Source organism: Mustelus asterias, chromosome 21 (assembly GCF_964213995.1).
Source record: "Mustelus asterias chromosome 21, sMusAst1.hap1.1, whole genome shotgun sequence".
Lineage (NCBI taxonomy): Eukaryota > Metazoa > Chordata > Chondrichthyes > Carcharhiniformes > Triakidae > Mustelus > Mustelus asterias.
The window spans coordinates 71,307,079-71,323,621 of NC_135821.1; positions in this window are offsets into that span (position 1 = coordinate 71,307,079).

Genomic DNA, 16,543 nt, shown 5'->3' on the forward strand with positions numbered 1-16,543 from the left:
TAAAAGGTGGCCAGCTAGACTTAATATTTCTACCAACCTGCACTAATCAGGAGACACCCTAATTTGAGGCGGCCTATTCATGAGAGTATTTAGTTTTTAATCTAACAACTAATAGAGGGAGAGAGATGTAATTGGAGGGGCTGTGTGCTATTCCTGCGAAATGTGGGGTATCATGGACACTTCAAGTGTCCCTGAGGACTAAATGTGGGAAGTGGATCCAGTTGCAGATGCTCACCGAACGCATGGAGCGGTTAGAGCAGCAGCTGGAAGCACTGAGGAGCACACAATTAGCTGAAATTGTTGTAGATAATAGCTACAGAGATGTGGTCACACCCAAGGTGCAGGAAGATAGATAGGTGACCGCCAGCTGTGATAGGCAGCCAGTGCAGGGGTCCCCTATGGCTGTCCCCCTATCTAACAAGTATGCCGTTTTGGATACTGATGAGGGAGAAGGTCCATCAGGGGACAGCAAAGCAGTAGCCAAAGAGGAGGTACCTGGCTAGCCCTGCTGCACAGAGAAGAGTACAAGGTGTAGCAAAGCAATAGTGGTAGGGGATTCAATGGTCAGGGGCACAGATAGGTGCTTCTGTGGCCGCAAAAGGAAGTCCAGAACGGTAGTTTGCCTCCCTGGTGCCAGGGTCCTGGATGTCTCTGAGCGGGTGCAAGACATCCTAAAACAGGAGGGAAATCAAATAGATGTCATTGTCCACATTGGCACGAATGACATAGGTAGAAAGAGTAGCGAGGTCCTGCAACGGCAATTTAGGGAGTTAGGCAGAAGATTAAAAAGCAAGGCCTCTCAGGATTACTCCCCGTGCCACATGCTAGTGAGGCTAGGAACAGGGAGATAGTGCAGCTGAACACGTGGATAAAGAACTGGTGCAAGAGGGAGGGCCTCAGATTTGTGAATCATTGAGATGTCTTCCAGGGAACGTGGGGCCTGTACAAGAAGGACCGGTTACACCTGAACTGGAGGGGCACCAATATCCTGGCTGGGAGGTCTGCTGGTGTGGTTCGGGTGTGTTTAAACTAGTGTGACACGGGGGTGGGAATCAGTAGGCCAGCAAGTGTAGAGACTGGGGATGAGCATGGGACCAAGGCCAGGCTGGCTAAGAGGAAGAGCAGGCTGGGGGAGGTCAAACTCAGTGGGTCTGGAGTGCATCTGCTTCAATGCAAGGAGTATAACAGGTAAGACAGATGAACTTAGAGCCTGGATTCATGTGTGGTTGCGGTAACAGAGATTTGGTTAAAAGAGGGACAGGTCTGGCAACTAAATAGTCTGGGATATAAGTGTTTTAGGTGAGATCGGGGGGGGGGAGGGAGTTGCAATACTGGTTAGGGAACATATTACAGCTGTATAGAGGAAAGACACCTTGGAAGAATCACGTAATGAGACACTGTGGGTAGAACTCAGAAACAAGAAGGGGGCAGTTATTATGATGGGTTGTGTCTACAGGCCTCCCAATAGCCCACAGGAAGTTGAAGAATGGATATCTAAGCAGATTCTGGACAGATGTAGAAATAATAGGGTTGTTGTAGTGGCGGACTTTAATTTTCCTCATATTGACTGGGGTCAATTGACTCCTTAAGACTAGGGGTCACAATAGTGAGAAATTTAAGTGTGTCCAGGAAGGATGTTTGGAACAATATGTAGATAGTCTGACTACAGAGGGGGCTATACTGGACCTGGTACTAGGGAATGAGCCCAGTCAGGTAATCAAAGTTGCAGTGGGGGAACTTATGCCGATCAGTGACAGTATGTTTTCGGATACTCATGGAAAGGGACAAGTGTTGTCCTAGGGTTAAGGTGCTAAATTGATGGAAGGCTAACCAACCAGATTCGGCAGGATTTGGAGGCTCTTGTTTGGAAAAGCCTGTTTGAGGGTAAATCCACATCTGGCATGTGGGAGCCTTTTAAGGAGCAGTTGATTGGAGTGCAGGACAGGCATGTGTCTGTGAAAAGGAAGGACAAGAAAGGCAGGATTCAGGAACCGTGGATGATCAGGGAAATTGCAAGTCTAGTCAAAAAGAAAAAGGATGTATACATAATGTCGAGGCAAATTAAAAACAGATGAAGCATTTGAAGTAGAGAAGAACCTGATCAGGGAGTTTGGAGGGCAAAAAGGGATCACAAAATGTCCTTGGCAGGCAGGATTATGGAGAATCCCAAGGCATTTTATACATATATTGGGAACAAGAGGGTAGCTAGAGAAAGAGTTGGTCCACTCAAGGACAAAGGATGGAAATTATGCGTAGAACCAAAGGAAGTGGGTGAGATCCTTAATGAGTACTTTGCATCGGTATTCACAAAGGAGAGGGACACGTCAATTGATGGAGTCTTGGAGAGGTATCTAACCCCTCTAGAGCAAATCACCATTATGAGGGAGGAAGTATTAGATGTAGTAAAAAGCATGAAGGTAGACAAATACCCAGGGCCAGATGGCATCAATCTCAGATTACTGTGGGAGACAAGAAAGGAAATTGCTGGGCCTCTTAATAGAAACTTTGTTTCCTCGTTGGCCCACAGGTGAGGTCCCTGAGGATTGAAGGATAGCCAGCGTTGTCCTGTTATTTAAGAAGGGTAGCAAGGATAACCCGAGTATTATAGGTCAGTGAGCTTGACATCAGTGATAGTGAAATTTTTGGAGAAGATTCTTAGCGATAGGATGTATACATATTTGGAACTGAACGGTCTTATTAGTGACAGACAGCATGGTTTTGTATGAGGGAGGTCATGTCTCACTAATTTGATTGAGTTTTTTGAGGAGATCACAAAAATGATTGACGAGGGAAGAGCCATGAATGTTGTCTATATGGCCTTTCATAAAGCATTTGACAAAGTCCCTCATGGCAGGCTGGTGCAAAAGGTTAAATCACACGGATTAAGTGTGAACTAGCTAGATGGATTCAGAATTGACTTGGCTATAGAAGACAGAGGGTAGCAGTGGAAGGGTGTTTTTCTGAATGGAGGTCTGTAACTAGTGGTGTTCCGCACGGATCAGTGCTGGGACCTCTGTTTGTAATCTATATAAATGACTTGGAAGAAAACGCAGCTGGTCTGATTAGCAAGTTTGCAGATGATACTAAGATTGCGGTTAGTGATGAAGATTGCCAGAGAATACAGCAGGATATAGATAGACTGGAAAATTGGGTGGAGAAATGGCAGATGGAATTTAATCTGGACAAATGTGAGGTGTTGCATTTTGATAGATCCAATTCAGGTGGGAGCTATAAAATAAATGGCAGAACCATCAGGAGCCTAGACACGCAGAGATCTGGGAGTACAGGTGCACAGATCTTAAAAGTGGCAGCACAGGTGGAAAAGGTGGTGAAGAAAGCATATGGCATGTTTGCCTTCATCAGCTGGGGCATCGAGTATAAAAGTTAGCAAATTATATAAAACGTTGGTTCGGCCACATTTGGAATACTGTGTCTAATTCTGGTCGCCACACTACCAGAAGGACGTGGCGGCTTTGGAGGGAGTACAGAGAAGGTTTACCAGGATTTTGCCTAGTATTAGCTATGAGGAGAGATTGAATAAACTGGGATTGTTCTCCCTGGAAAGACACAGGCTGAAGGGCGACTTGATAGAAATTTATAAAATTGAGGGGTATGGATAAGGTGAACAGTTGGAAGCTTTTTCCCAGGGCAGAAATGACAACTACAAGGGGGTACAAGTTCAAGGTAAGGGGGGAAAAGTTCAGTAGAGATGTGCGGGGGAAATTGTTTTACACAGAGGGTGGTGGGGGCCTGGAATGCACTGCCAAGTGAGGTGGTTGAGGCAGTTACATTCGCCATATTTAAGACTTATCTGGATAGACACAAGAACATGTGGGGTATAGAGGGATACAGGCGGTTGGTCTCGATAGGACAACGTGATCAGCGCAGGCTTAGGGGCCGAAAGGGCCTGTTCCTGTGCTGTACTGTTCTTTGTTCTTTGGCTCACCTATCTGCTGCTCGTTGATCAACTGAAGGCATGATATCCAGTTCCGCATCTATGTAGGATTTTGTGGTTATGACAGCAAAACTCTCAACATTCGCTGTCATTATCCTGTAAAACTGACAATAACATATGGTGTCTATATTTGTGCAATTAGGTGTGGAAATCCAGAAGTCAGTGTTAGTGATTTCAAATTTCACCAAAGGGTGAGCTGTTGACATCCTCTCGGACAGAAATCAATTCAAAATCACTGAATTAATGTGAACTTTCACTTTTTCGCCTATTAATTTCTCTAAAATTCCTTAAAAAGGTTAGACATATATTAAATGAGGGATCATAGTCATAGTGGTAGGTCATGTTTGACCAATCTATTAGAGTTTTTCGAGGAGGTTACCAGGAAAGTGGATGAAGGGAAGGCGGTGGATGTTGTCTACCTGGATTTCAGCAAGGCCTTTGACAAGGTCCCTCATGGGAGGTTAGTTAGGAAGGTTCAGTCGCTGGGTATACATGGGGAGGTAGTAAATTGGATAAGACACTAGCTCAATGGAAGAAGCCAGAGAGTGGTTGTGGAGGATTGCTTCTCTGAGTGGAGGCCTGTGACTAGTGGTGTGCCGCAGGGATCGGTGTTGGGTCCATTGTTGTTTGTCATCTATATCAATGATCTGGATGATAATGTGGTCAATTGGATCAGCAAGTTTGCTGATGATACAAAGATTGGAGGTGTAGTGGACAGTGAGGAAGGTTTTCAAAGCTTGCAGAGGGATTTGGACCAACTAGAAAAATGGGCTGAAAAATGGCAAATAGAATTTAACGCAGACAAGTGTGAGATATTGCACTTTGGAAGGACAAACCAAAGAAGAATGTACAGGGTAAATGGTAGGACTCTGAAGAGTGCAGTTGAACAGAGGGATCTGGGAATACAGGTACAGAGTTCCCTAAAAGTGACGTCACAGGTGGATAGGGTCGTAAAGAGTGCCTTTGGTACATTGGCCTTTATAAATCGGAGTATCGAGTATAAAAGTTGGAATGTTATGGTAAGGTTATATAAGGCATTGGTGAGGCCGAATTTGGAGTATTGTGTACAGTTTTGGTCACCTAGTTACAGGAAGGATGTAAATAAGATTGAAAGAGTGCAGAGAAGGTTCACAAGGATGTTGCCGGGACTTGAGAAGCTGAGTTAGAGAGAGAGATTGAATAGGTTGGGACTTTATTCCCTGGAGCGTAGAAGATTGAGGGGAGATTTGATAGAGGTGTATAAGATTTTGATGGGTATAGATAGAGTGAATGCAAGCAGGCTTTTTCCGCTGAGGCTCGGGGAGAAAAAACCAGAGGGCATGGGTTAAGGGTGAAAGGAGAAAAGTTTAAAGGGAATATTAGGGGGGGCTTCTTCACGCAGAGAGTGGTGGGAGTGTGGAATGAGCTGCCGGATAAAGTGGTAAATGTGGGGTCACTTTTAACATTTAAGGAAAACTTGGACGGGTTCATGGACGAGAGGGGTGTGGAGGGATATGGTCCAAGTGCAGGTCAGTGGGACTAGGCATAAAATGGTTCGGCTCAGACAAGAAGGGCCAAAAGGCCTGTTTCTGAGCTGTAATTTTCTATGGATCTATGGTTCTAGAGGTTTACAGCATGGAAACGGGACCTTCGGCCCAACTTGTCCATGCAGCCCAGTTTTTACCATTAAGCTAGTCCCAATTGCCTGCATTTGGCCCATATCCCTCTATACCAATCTTAACCATGTAACTGTCTAAATGCTTTTTGAAAGACAAAATTGTACCCACCTCCACTACTGCTTCTGTCAGCTTGTTCCAGACACTCACCACCCTCTGTGTGAAAGAAATTGCCCCTCTGGACCCTTTTGTATCTCTCCTCTCTCACCATAAACCTATGCCCTCTAGTCTTAGACTCCCCTACCCTTGGGAAAAGATGTTGACTATCTACCTTATCTATGCTCCTCATTATTTTAATGACCTCTATAAGATCATCCCTAAGCTTCCTACGTTTGAGGGGAAAAAGTCCCAGTCTATCCAGCCTCTCCTTATAACTCAAACCATCAAGTCTTGGTAGCTCCTAGTAAATCTTTTCTACACTCTTTCTAGTTTAATAATATCCTTTCTATAATAGGGTGACCAGAACTGTACACAGTATTCCAAGTGTGGCCTTACTAATGTCTTCAACAAGACATCCCAACTCCTGTATTCAATGTTCTGACCAATGAAACCAAGCATGCCGAATGCCTTCTTCACCACCCTGTCCACCTGTTCTTTCAAGGAACTTTAAACCTGTACCCCTAGATCTCTTTGTTCTATAACTCTTCCTAATGCCCTATCATTAAGTGAGCAGGACCTGCCCCGATTCGTTCTACCAAAATGCATCACCTCACATTCATCTGCTATTCATCAGTCCACTGGCCCAATTGATCAAGATCCCATTGCAATCCTAGATAATTTTCTTCGCTGTCCACTGTGCCACCAATCTTGGTGTCATCTGCAAACTTACTAACCATGCCTTCTAAATTCTTATCCAAATCATTAATATAAATATCAAATAACAGCGAACCCAGCACCGATCCCTGAGGCACACCGCTGGTCACAGGCCTCCAGTTTGAAAAACAACCCTGTACAAACCACCCTCTGTCTTCTGTCATCAACCCAATTTTGTATCCAATTGGCTACCTCACCCTGGATCCCATGAGATTTAATCTTCTGCAACAACCTACCATACGGTATCTTGTCAAAGGTCTTGCTAAAGTCCATGTAGACAACATTGACTGCACTGTCCTCATCCACCTTCTTGGATGTCCCTTCAAAAACCCCCTTCAAGGATTGATTTTCTACTCACAAAGCCATGCTGACTGTCCCCAATCAGTCCGTGCCTCTCTAAATGTCTGTAGATCCGGTCTCTCAGAATACCTTCTAACAACTTGCCCACTATAGACGTTTGGCTCACCGGCCTGTAGTTCCCAGGCTTTTCCCTGCAACCCTTCTTAAATAAAGGCACAACATTCACTGCTCTCCAATCTTCAGGCAACCCAACTATGGATTTAATGGTTGCCTGCCAATTTGTAAGAGATTAAGTTGCTTGTTGCTTTTTAAATGATTAATAATCAGCATCAGTTCATCTGGTGACACATTCTCACTGCCTGAGTCAGCACTTGTACTGGGACATAATTACTGAACATCCTTTCTGGCCCTGAAAAGCTTTTTTTCGTTGTGAAATGTGTATAGTACGGGAATTCCGTCTGTGTAAAACCTTATAGCTGCGGAAATGAAATATATTTGCAGTCCATGTTATTTATTGCATCAGCTCTCCCAACTTTACATTTTGTTTCATATTTCAGCTTACTCTTAACCCCATGTGTATGCCCCAGTCTTTATTTTACTCTGTAAAATCATAAGTGAATGATAAAATGTATTTGTAATTTCTTTGTTTGCTGTCTATTGGAGTGCTTCATTGTGACTGGCTGCTTAGCTTGCCTGATGACATCATTATTATTGGATGATCCTCTGGTGTCAGGATGAAGTTAACATCAGGAAAGTTGTGTCCAAGCTGCAGAAGTTAGTAGATCCTTGTTAGCAGCTTCACTACTGATGACAAAATCCAGGCCAACATCTAACGACACAATAGAGTAACCAAGAGGCGTAACAATGGTATCTTCTTGGGATCTGATCTCAATACTTGTGGTTCTTTCGTGCCAGTGCTGCTCCAATTTCTCTGGAGAAAAACAGAGCAGTCAGTCAGTGAGATGAGACCAGGGTCAGGTTATGAAGATGCTTGCATCACAGCTGTGAACAGAACAACAGTTATGATTACATTTAGGGGCGGCGTGGTGGCACAGTGGTTAGCACTGCTGCCTCACAGTGCCAGGGACCCGGGTTCGATTCCCGGCTTGGGTCACTGTCTGTGCGGAGTCTGCATGTTCTCCCCGTGTCTGCGTGGGTTTCTTCCGGGTGCTCCGGTTTCCTCCCACAGTCCAAAGACATGCTGGTTAGGGTGCATTGGCCATGCTGAATTCCCCCTCAGTTTACCCGAACAGGCGCCGGAGTGTGGCGACTAGGGGATTTTCACAGCAACTTCATTGCCGTGTTAATGTAAGCCTAGTTGCTTACTAATAAATAAACTTTAAACTTTAATTTGCATATTTCAATCAATCACTCGTCTTCATGTAATAATACAAAATAACAAACGAGCTATATTTACCTACATTGTGCTTGCCTTTTAACAGAATGACATAACAATCCTTTCCTGCATTCTAACCTTGCAATCTCTGCTCAACCTGGCTGCCTGCATCGCTCTTTGTATTCCTGTTCTTTCCTTCATGATCAGAAACATAAAATTCGAGTTTACAGTGAATTTACAGTACAATAACAGTCCATGTGACCTGACTACTTGATGCCACTGTTTATATTGTACATGAGCTTCCTCCCACTCTCTTGTATTTTTTTTTCTTTTCCTGTCTATCCTGCTCCTTTCTCCCTCTGCTTATGCTTAAATCCATCTCTGATCCTTCAGCACACGAGGCATGAGGTATGTTGTGATTGCCTACAGCCTCACTAATCATTTGTTAATTGTAGTCCATGTGGAAACAGCATCAACATCTAAACCCTTTGGCACCCGACCTCTTGGACACTTACTTTTACCTGTGAGAACAGACGATGCTGTAAAACTTGACATTTAGAGTTGGTTTCATTTCGCAGAATCTTTTCTATAGAAAATAGTCAAACAATTCTGACAGAATTAGACTAAAAACGAACCAGGGAAGGAGAAAGAACGAAAACGATTGAACATGAAAGAAAGTGAACAATAGCTCACTTAATTGCTGATTTACTGCAGCCCAGTTTCACAATTTTTACAAACCAGCGAGTGAAAAGGGCACAACATTTATCCAGACCAGTACTTTGATTAATACCCTAAATAGCAGCCACACGATAATATTGCGCTATTAATAAAGGTAGGTGAGATGCTTGTTATAATTATCTGATACTCCGATAATTGATTTTGGTGTCTTCAAGTGCTTTTAGACTTTAATTTATTACATTTTATTTCAGAATGTTCTCTAATTAATTAAAATGTATCACTTATCGAGATTAATCCATTGAGTGATTATTTTCTTTAGGAATCTATCAAATTGACGCAAGTCCCAGTTGACACATTAATGGAGTTTCACACTGTTCAAATGAATAGGATGGAAGCCATTTCAGACACTGGAATGAATGTGGCCAGATTATAAACCAGCCGCCTTTTCAGGAAAGTAGCTAACATTTAAGACATTTATGTGTGACAGTGCTGCAGCCAATACTGTGTGCCAGGTAGCAGTGAGATGTGTCCATACCACTTCACATATTGTGTTCAGTTGTAGTTATTATGAAGAGGATGCAAGTTAAAGGTAAGTAACTCGCCCGTACAAGAGGAAGTGAAACTGGATTATGACAGCTCTCCTGATAGTTCAGTGATTAAATACATCATTCAGTGGACATCTTCAGCTCAAACAATTGCTGCCTAATTTAATCCCCATTGTTGATCTCAGCCAGTGAGGTTCTACAGCTTCAAAGGGAAAGAAGATTCAACTCATTTCCCCTCTGGGCGTCAGTGTTTAGCACTGCTGCCTCACAGCACTAAGTACCCAGGTTCAATTCCAGCCTTGGGTAACTGTGTGGAGTTCACACATTCTCCCCGTATCTGCATGGGTTTCCTCCGGGTGCACCGGTTTCCTTCCGCAGTCCAAAGATGTGCAGGTTAGGTTGATTCTATAAACTGACCCTTAGTGTCGGGGGGGGGGGGGGGGGGGGTGGTTTAGTAGGGTAAATATGTGGGGTTGTGGGGATAGGGCGTGGGTGGGATTGTTGTCAGTGCAGGCTCGATGGATTGAGTGGCCTCCTTCTGCACTATAGGGATTCTATGAAACCCAAACAACTGGATAATATGCCCACCATCCATTTCATGAGCCAAGTAATCAAATAACCACTGCTCCAACCTGCACAGCTAAACCAAAATAGGAGATCAACCTAACAAGGCTAGATATCCAAGGAAAAGACAGCTACACCCAGGCATTCACCAGAACATAAGGGAGAAGGAATCGCTAGCTTGAGTTCCCACTCTGATTTCTGTCTAATGCTAGAAAGAGTTATTGTGGATATTGGGTAAGAATGGGGTCAGGCACCTCAGTCACACACTGCTCTATCGAGCAGAGTAGCAGCAGTCATTGCCTTTTTAAAAAGTTGTCCTAGTCTCTGGTGTTGTTGGGAGTGGGGGATTAAATTCTAGTGCATGACTGGGCTTCAGTTCAGTATTGTTGGAGTCTTCCTTCAGTTGGAGATTAGGTTGGTTGGAAGAGTAGTTCACTTCCACCAAGTGGTCTTATTTGGAGACTTGTAGTTAATCCCAGAGGGTTTTCCTTATATCCTGGATAGAGTGGACGTGGAGAGGATGTTTCCACTAGTAGGAAAAACTAGAACCAGAGGGCACAACCTCGGGCTAAAGGGACGATCCTTTAAAACAGAGATGAGGAGGAATTTCTTCAGCTGGAGAGTGGTGAATCTGTGGAACTTTTTGCCCCAGAAGGCTGAGGAGGCCAGGTCATTGCGTGTCTTTAAGACAGAGATAGATAGGTTCTTGATTAATAAGGGGATCAGGGGTTATGGGGAAAAGGCAGGAGAATGGGGATGAGAAAAATATCAACAATGATTGAATGGCAGAGCAGACTTGATGGACCGAGTGATCTAATTCTGCTCCTATGACTTATGGTCTAACAGAAGCAGGAGGGTTCATAGAAACCCAACAGTACAGAAAGAGGCCATTCAGCCCATCGAGTCTGCACCGACCACAATCCCACCCAGGCCCTACCCCCATATCCCTACATATTTACCCACTAATCCCTCTAACCTACACATCTCAGGACACTAAGGGCAATTTTTAGCATGGCCAATCAACCTAACCTGCACATCTTTAGACTGTGGGAGGAAACTGGAGCACCTGGTGGAAACCCACACAGACACTAGGAGAATGTGCAAACTCCACACAGACAGTGACCCAAGCCGGGAATCGAACCCAGGTCCCTGGAGCTGTGAAGCAGCAGTGCTAACCACTGTGCTACCGTGCCGCCCTATCTCTCCCCGGGATACCCTGTTGATGGGTGTCTTGAGGATTCTTCTCCTTCTTCGTAGGATTTCCTTGGTGGAAAATGATTTAAGTTTTCCTCTGATGGGGAGCCTGATTGGTGCCTCTGATATGGCTGAAGAGGAGGGAGGTTTGTGATGTTGCAAGCCTAGGAAAGCTGTATGAACCCTTGGCTTACTAGCTCCTGAGAGTGTAAGCTGACACGTCACATCCTGTACCGATGGTGATATCCTGCGGTTCCTCTTTTTCTGGGTCATCTTTTCATTGCTTGGAGGTCCTGTGTCGCTGAATTAGGCCCCAGTGGTTGTATATTATCCCACAACGGATCCCATATGTTGTGTAATTCTGTCTCTTATCCTGTGGAGGAGGGTGTTTACCATGGGGCCATATGCTCATGATAGTATCTTGTTATCCTGCGATTTATGTGGAATAATGGTTACTCTGTACAGAGCTAGATTTGGGGATTTATGGCAAATATAAACATTTTTTTTTAAAGTTGTCCTTGGGATGCAAGTATCATTGGTAAGGCTAGGTTTTTACCCATTCCTAGTTGCCCTTGAGAAGGTGGCAGTGAGCTGCTTTCTTGAATTTATTCAGTGAAGATACTTTCAAAGTTGTGTTCGGGCACTCCAGGGTTTTGACCCAGTGGTGGTGAAGGAAAGGCCAAGTCAGGGTGTAGTGTGGAGTTGGTGGAGTTCTCATCCATCTACTGCCCTTAAGCGGTGGAGGTCACGGGTTTTGGAATTTGCAGTTGAAAAGGTCTTGGCGAATTAAGCTGTGCATCCGGTAGGTGGTACACACTGCAGCCACTGTGTACCAATGGTGGAGAGAGTTGATGTTTCTCATAAATGGGCATCCATTCAGCATGATCTGAGCTCACCTATGAAGACTGGTCATTTAGATGAGTTCAAGGCAACCCTCAAGTGACAGCTGTTTGGGGAGAACAGGACACAAAGCTGGAAAATAATGGTGCTCCTATAGTACTGCAGTGTCACCATGTAAGACTCATGCACCAGCAAAGATAAACTTACCAATAACTTTATTTCTCGCAGACCTGCTTTTTCCTGATTCGGTGCCAGTTATCCAAGTTCCCACATTGACTTATCTATGGTATTGCCATGACACAGTAATGATGATTTCTACATCAGCTGTGTCAAAAAGCTCACGATGCTGGCACAAGAGCAATGGCCTCCTGTTTTCAGAGGCAGCCTACACGGAGAACCGGGATCGGCCCATGTCTTAAAGACAGAGATTGCCGCATGTCAATCACTGTACTGAGACTTGGAGCCCCTGTGAAATGCAAAAGCACTTTGAGGAAAAAGAGAAAACAAGGCACCTTGGGTTTTCCTATGAACCTCATATCAACCAAATGAGAAGCAGAATTGGCAGGAGCTTAATTAAGCAAGAAAACCTGCCAGGGAATGATCTATAGAACGCTAAGGCGCTAACGTGAAGGAAATAGAATATTTAAAGTGGATGCTTTTGTTTTATTCATCCATGGGAGTGGGTGTGTCACAGATAAGGCCAAAATTTATCGCCCATTCCTAATGGCCCTTGAGAAGATTGTAGCAAGCTGGCTTCTTGAACTGCTGCAGTCCCTGTACTGTAGACACTCCGACAGCTGTTCAGTGGGGAGTTCCAAGATTTTTACCCAGCGATGATGAAGGAACTGCAGTATATTTCCAAATGAGCCTGGCGTGTGACTTGGAGGGGAAATTTCATGTGGTGGCATTCACAATGTGCCTGTTGCCTTGATCTTCGAGGTGCTGGAGGTTAACCAGTTCAATGCTGGCAAAGAATTTTGATTTTATAAACAATTATTATAAAAAGTTGTTTTGATGCTATCAAATTAATTGAGACACATAGCTACAGTATTGAAATCTTTTTAATAAGCAAAATTGTTTATATTGCACACTTAGTATTGGAAGTTGCTTTAATATAAACAAATTAATTATTTTATACTCTATTAAAGTAAAGTTGAATACAATCAAATTAATTTATTGCTGAAATGGATATATTTTTGTTGAAGCTTTTCATCTTGCACTTATCAGGACAAAGTTACAAGAATACCAAATGTAAAGGGAACCAACATTTATATTGTATGAGAAGAGATTGCTGATTTGTTGGCAGGCAGATTCTGATTGCCATGAAGAATACACTAGTTGAAGCTGACTGACAGTTAACTGCCGAACATTATTTGAAATATAAACCAAGCAGCTTGACTATTATTTGTCAAGGCACTGCACTTAAGAATGAACCAGTGGATGGCTGTCACTTATTTTGTATAGCTGACACGGGCAATATGTTCTTTCTGTCTGCAAAGAACAGGGCCGTGTATTAATATGTTACTTCCAGTACACACGCATGTGCCACACTCCAGGCCTGACTAACAATCTTAAATTAGTTGTCAGTGTAATTCTTAGCATGCTGAGGATTATTTAGCAAATGTTGTCCAATTGCAGAATCACATCTAATGTTGTACACTGTGCTTTGAGTTTTGTAAGCACGGGCTGGTTGGTTATGGTCCGTAACTTGCCCATTGTGAACAGCAGAAGATGCATGTTATTTGATATGATCCGCCCAGTCTTTGGGATGTATGGCCTATGTATCAAGTGGCACTCAAATCATTTACCACAATACTCATTTGTATGATAGGCAGAATGTCTTTTTGGCTTGACAGCAGCATCCTATTTGTGGCAAATAGCACTTGCGTTGCTACTGCATAGTAGGGTGAAACAGCAAGCTTCACCTGTTGCTTAGTATTTGAGATATCTTTCCCTTCTGGTGTAATGGGAGTTAGAGTGGACACTTATTGGAGCTGAAAATGATGGCCTTAAACCCATTAATGAATCTGCATGATATAAAGTGAGAAATGATCCAATCAAGATAGCTTTTATCCTGGAGGGTGCTTTGATATGCCCTATTTCAGCATCAAGCTTGCATGGTGAGCAAATAATATTCTGCACCATGTGTTACTTGTATATAGCTAACAGAAAGCCATTGTATTGATAACAATCCCTATTGCTGGAAAATGAAGTGACTCTCAGCGAACAGTGTCGCAAGGATAGACAGGGACTTATTAGGGAGAGTCAACATGGCTTTGTGCGTGGTAGGTCATGTTTGACCAATCTATTAGAGTTTTTTGAGGAGGTTACCAGGAAAGTGGATGAAGGGAAGGCGGTGGATGTTGTCTACCTGGATTTCAGCAAGGCCTTTGACAAGGTCCCTCATGGGAGGTTAGTTAGGAAGGTTCAGTCGCTAGGTATACATGGGGAGGTAGTAAATTGGATTAGACACTGGCTCAATGGAAGAAGCCAGAGAGTGGTTGTGGAGGATTGCTTCTCTGAGTGGAGGCCTGTGACTAGTGGTGTGCCGCAGGGATCGGTGTTGGGTCCATTGTTGTTTGTCATCTATATCAATGATCTGGATGATAATGTGGTCAATTGGATCAGCAAGTTTGCTGATGATACAAAGATTGGAGGTGTAGTGGACAGTGAGGAAGGTTTTCAAAGCTTGCAGAGGGATTTGGACCAACTAGAAAAATGGGCTGAAAAATGGCAAATGGAATTTAACGCGGACAAGTGTGAGATATTGCACTTTGGAAGGACAAACCAAGGAAGAACGTACAGGGTAAATGGTAGGACTCTGAAGAGTGCAGTTGAACAGAGGGATCTGGGAATACAGGTACAGAATTCCCTAAAAGTGACGTCACAGGTGGATAGGGTCGTAAAGAGTGCCTTTGGTACATTGGCCTTTATAAATCGGAGTATCGAGTATAAAAGTTGGAGTGTTATGGTAAGGTTATATAAGGCATTGGTGAGGCCGAATTTGGAGTATTGTGTACAGTTTTGGTCACCTAGTTACAGGAAGGATGTAAATAAGGTTGAAAGAGTGCAGAGAAGGTTCACAAGGATGTTGCCGGGACTTGAGAAGCTGAGTTACAGAGAGAGATTGAATAGGTTGGGACTTTATTCCCTGGAGCGTAGAAGATTGAGGGGAGATTTGATAGAGGTGTATAAGATTTTGATGGGTATAGATAGAGTGAATGCAAGCAGGCTTTTTCCGCTGAGGCTAGGGGAGAAAAAAACCAGAGGGCATGGGTTAAGGGTAAAAGGAGAAAAGTTTAAAGGGAATATTAGGGGGGGCTTCTTCACGCAGAGAGTGGTGGGAGTGTGGAATGAGCTGCCGGATAAAGTGGTAAATGCGGGGTCACTTTTAACATTTAAGAAAAACTTGGACGGGTTCATGGATGAGAGGGGTGTGGGGGGATATGGTCCAAGTGCAGGTCAGTGGGACTAGGCGAAAAATGGTTCGGCACAGACAAGAAGGGCCAAAAGGCCTGTTTCTGAGCTGTAATGTTCTATGGTTCTAAGGAACTTGATCCATTCTAGCGTTTTATTTTGTTTATATCTGATTCAATCCAATCAAAATCCAATTCAAAATCTCAACAAGTGAGACATTCCAGATCCAAGCTGACAAGACAGGCAAGCCTCTTCCTGTCTTGGACTTGAACTTACATGATCCAAGCTGATTGGAGCAGGCATTGCATCTCCTCCAAGGCTTGATCTCATTTGCCTCTTAGCCAAAAGGCCTAGATGCCGCTTTTAAAAATTGCTTCAAATGAAGCCTCAATGTAACCTCATGACTTCAACCAAATACAGCATAGCGAAACTACACTTGATCTTAGCAAAAAGGCCGAGAAGCGTTTACCAAATGTCCCCCGCTCTGCAAGACAGAAGTTGTCACTGACTGACTATTACTTTGATCTTTGCACCTTCCAGATGCTCAGGACGGTCATAAGAACTAGGAGCAGGAGTAGGCCATCTGGCCCCTTGGGCCTGCTCCGCCATTCAATAAGATCATGGCTGATCTTTTCGTGGACTTAGCTCCTCTTGCCTGCCCGCTCACCATAACCCCTAATTCCTTTACTGTTCAAAAATTTATCTATCCTTGCCTTAAAAACATTCAATGAGGTAGCCTCACTGCTTCACTGGGCAGGGAATTCCACAGATTCACAACCCTTTGTGTGAAGAAGTTCCTCCTCAACTCAGTCCTAAATCTGCTCCTAGTTCTAGTTTCACCCGCCAGTGGAAACAACTTCCCTGCTTCTATCTTATCTATTCCCTTCATAATCTTATATCTTTCTATAAGATCTCCCCTCATTCTTCTGAATTCCAATGAGTATAGCCCCAGTCTGCTCAGTCTCTCCTCATAAGCCAACCCTCTCGACTCCGGAATCAACCTAGTGAATCTCCTCTGCATGCTCCCCCCAGTGCCAATATATCCTTTCTCAAGTAAGGAGACCAAAACTGTACACAGTACTCCAGGTGTGGCCTCATCAGCACCTTACACAGCTGCAACATAACCTCGCTGTTTTTAAACTCCATCCCTTTCGCAATGAAGGACAAAATTCCATTTGCCTTAATTACTTGCAGGCAATTACTTAATTAAGATTTAAAGACTATTTCCTCGGGTGGATGGAGCTAT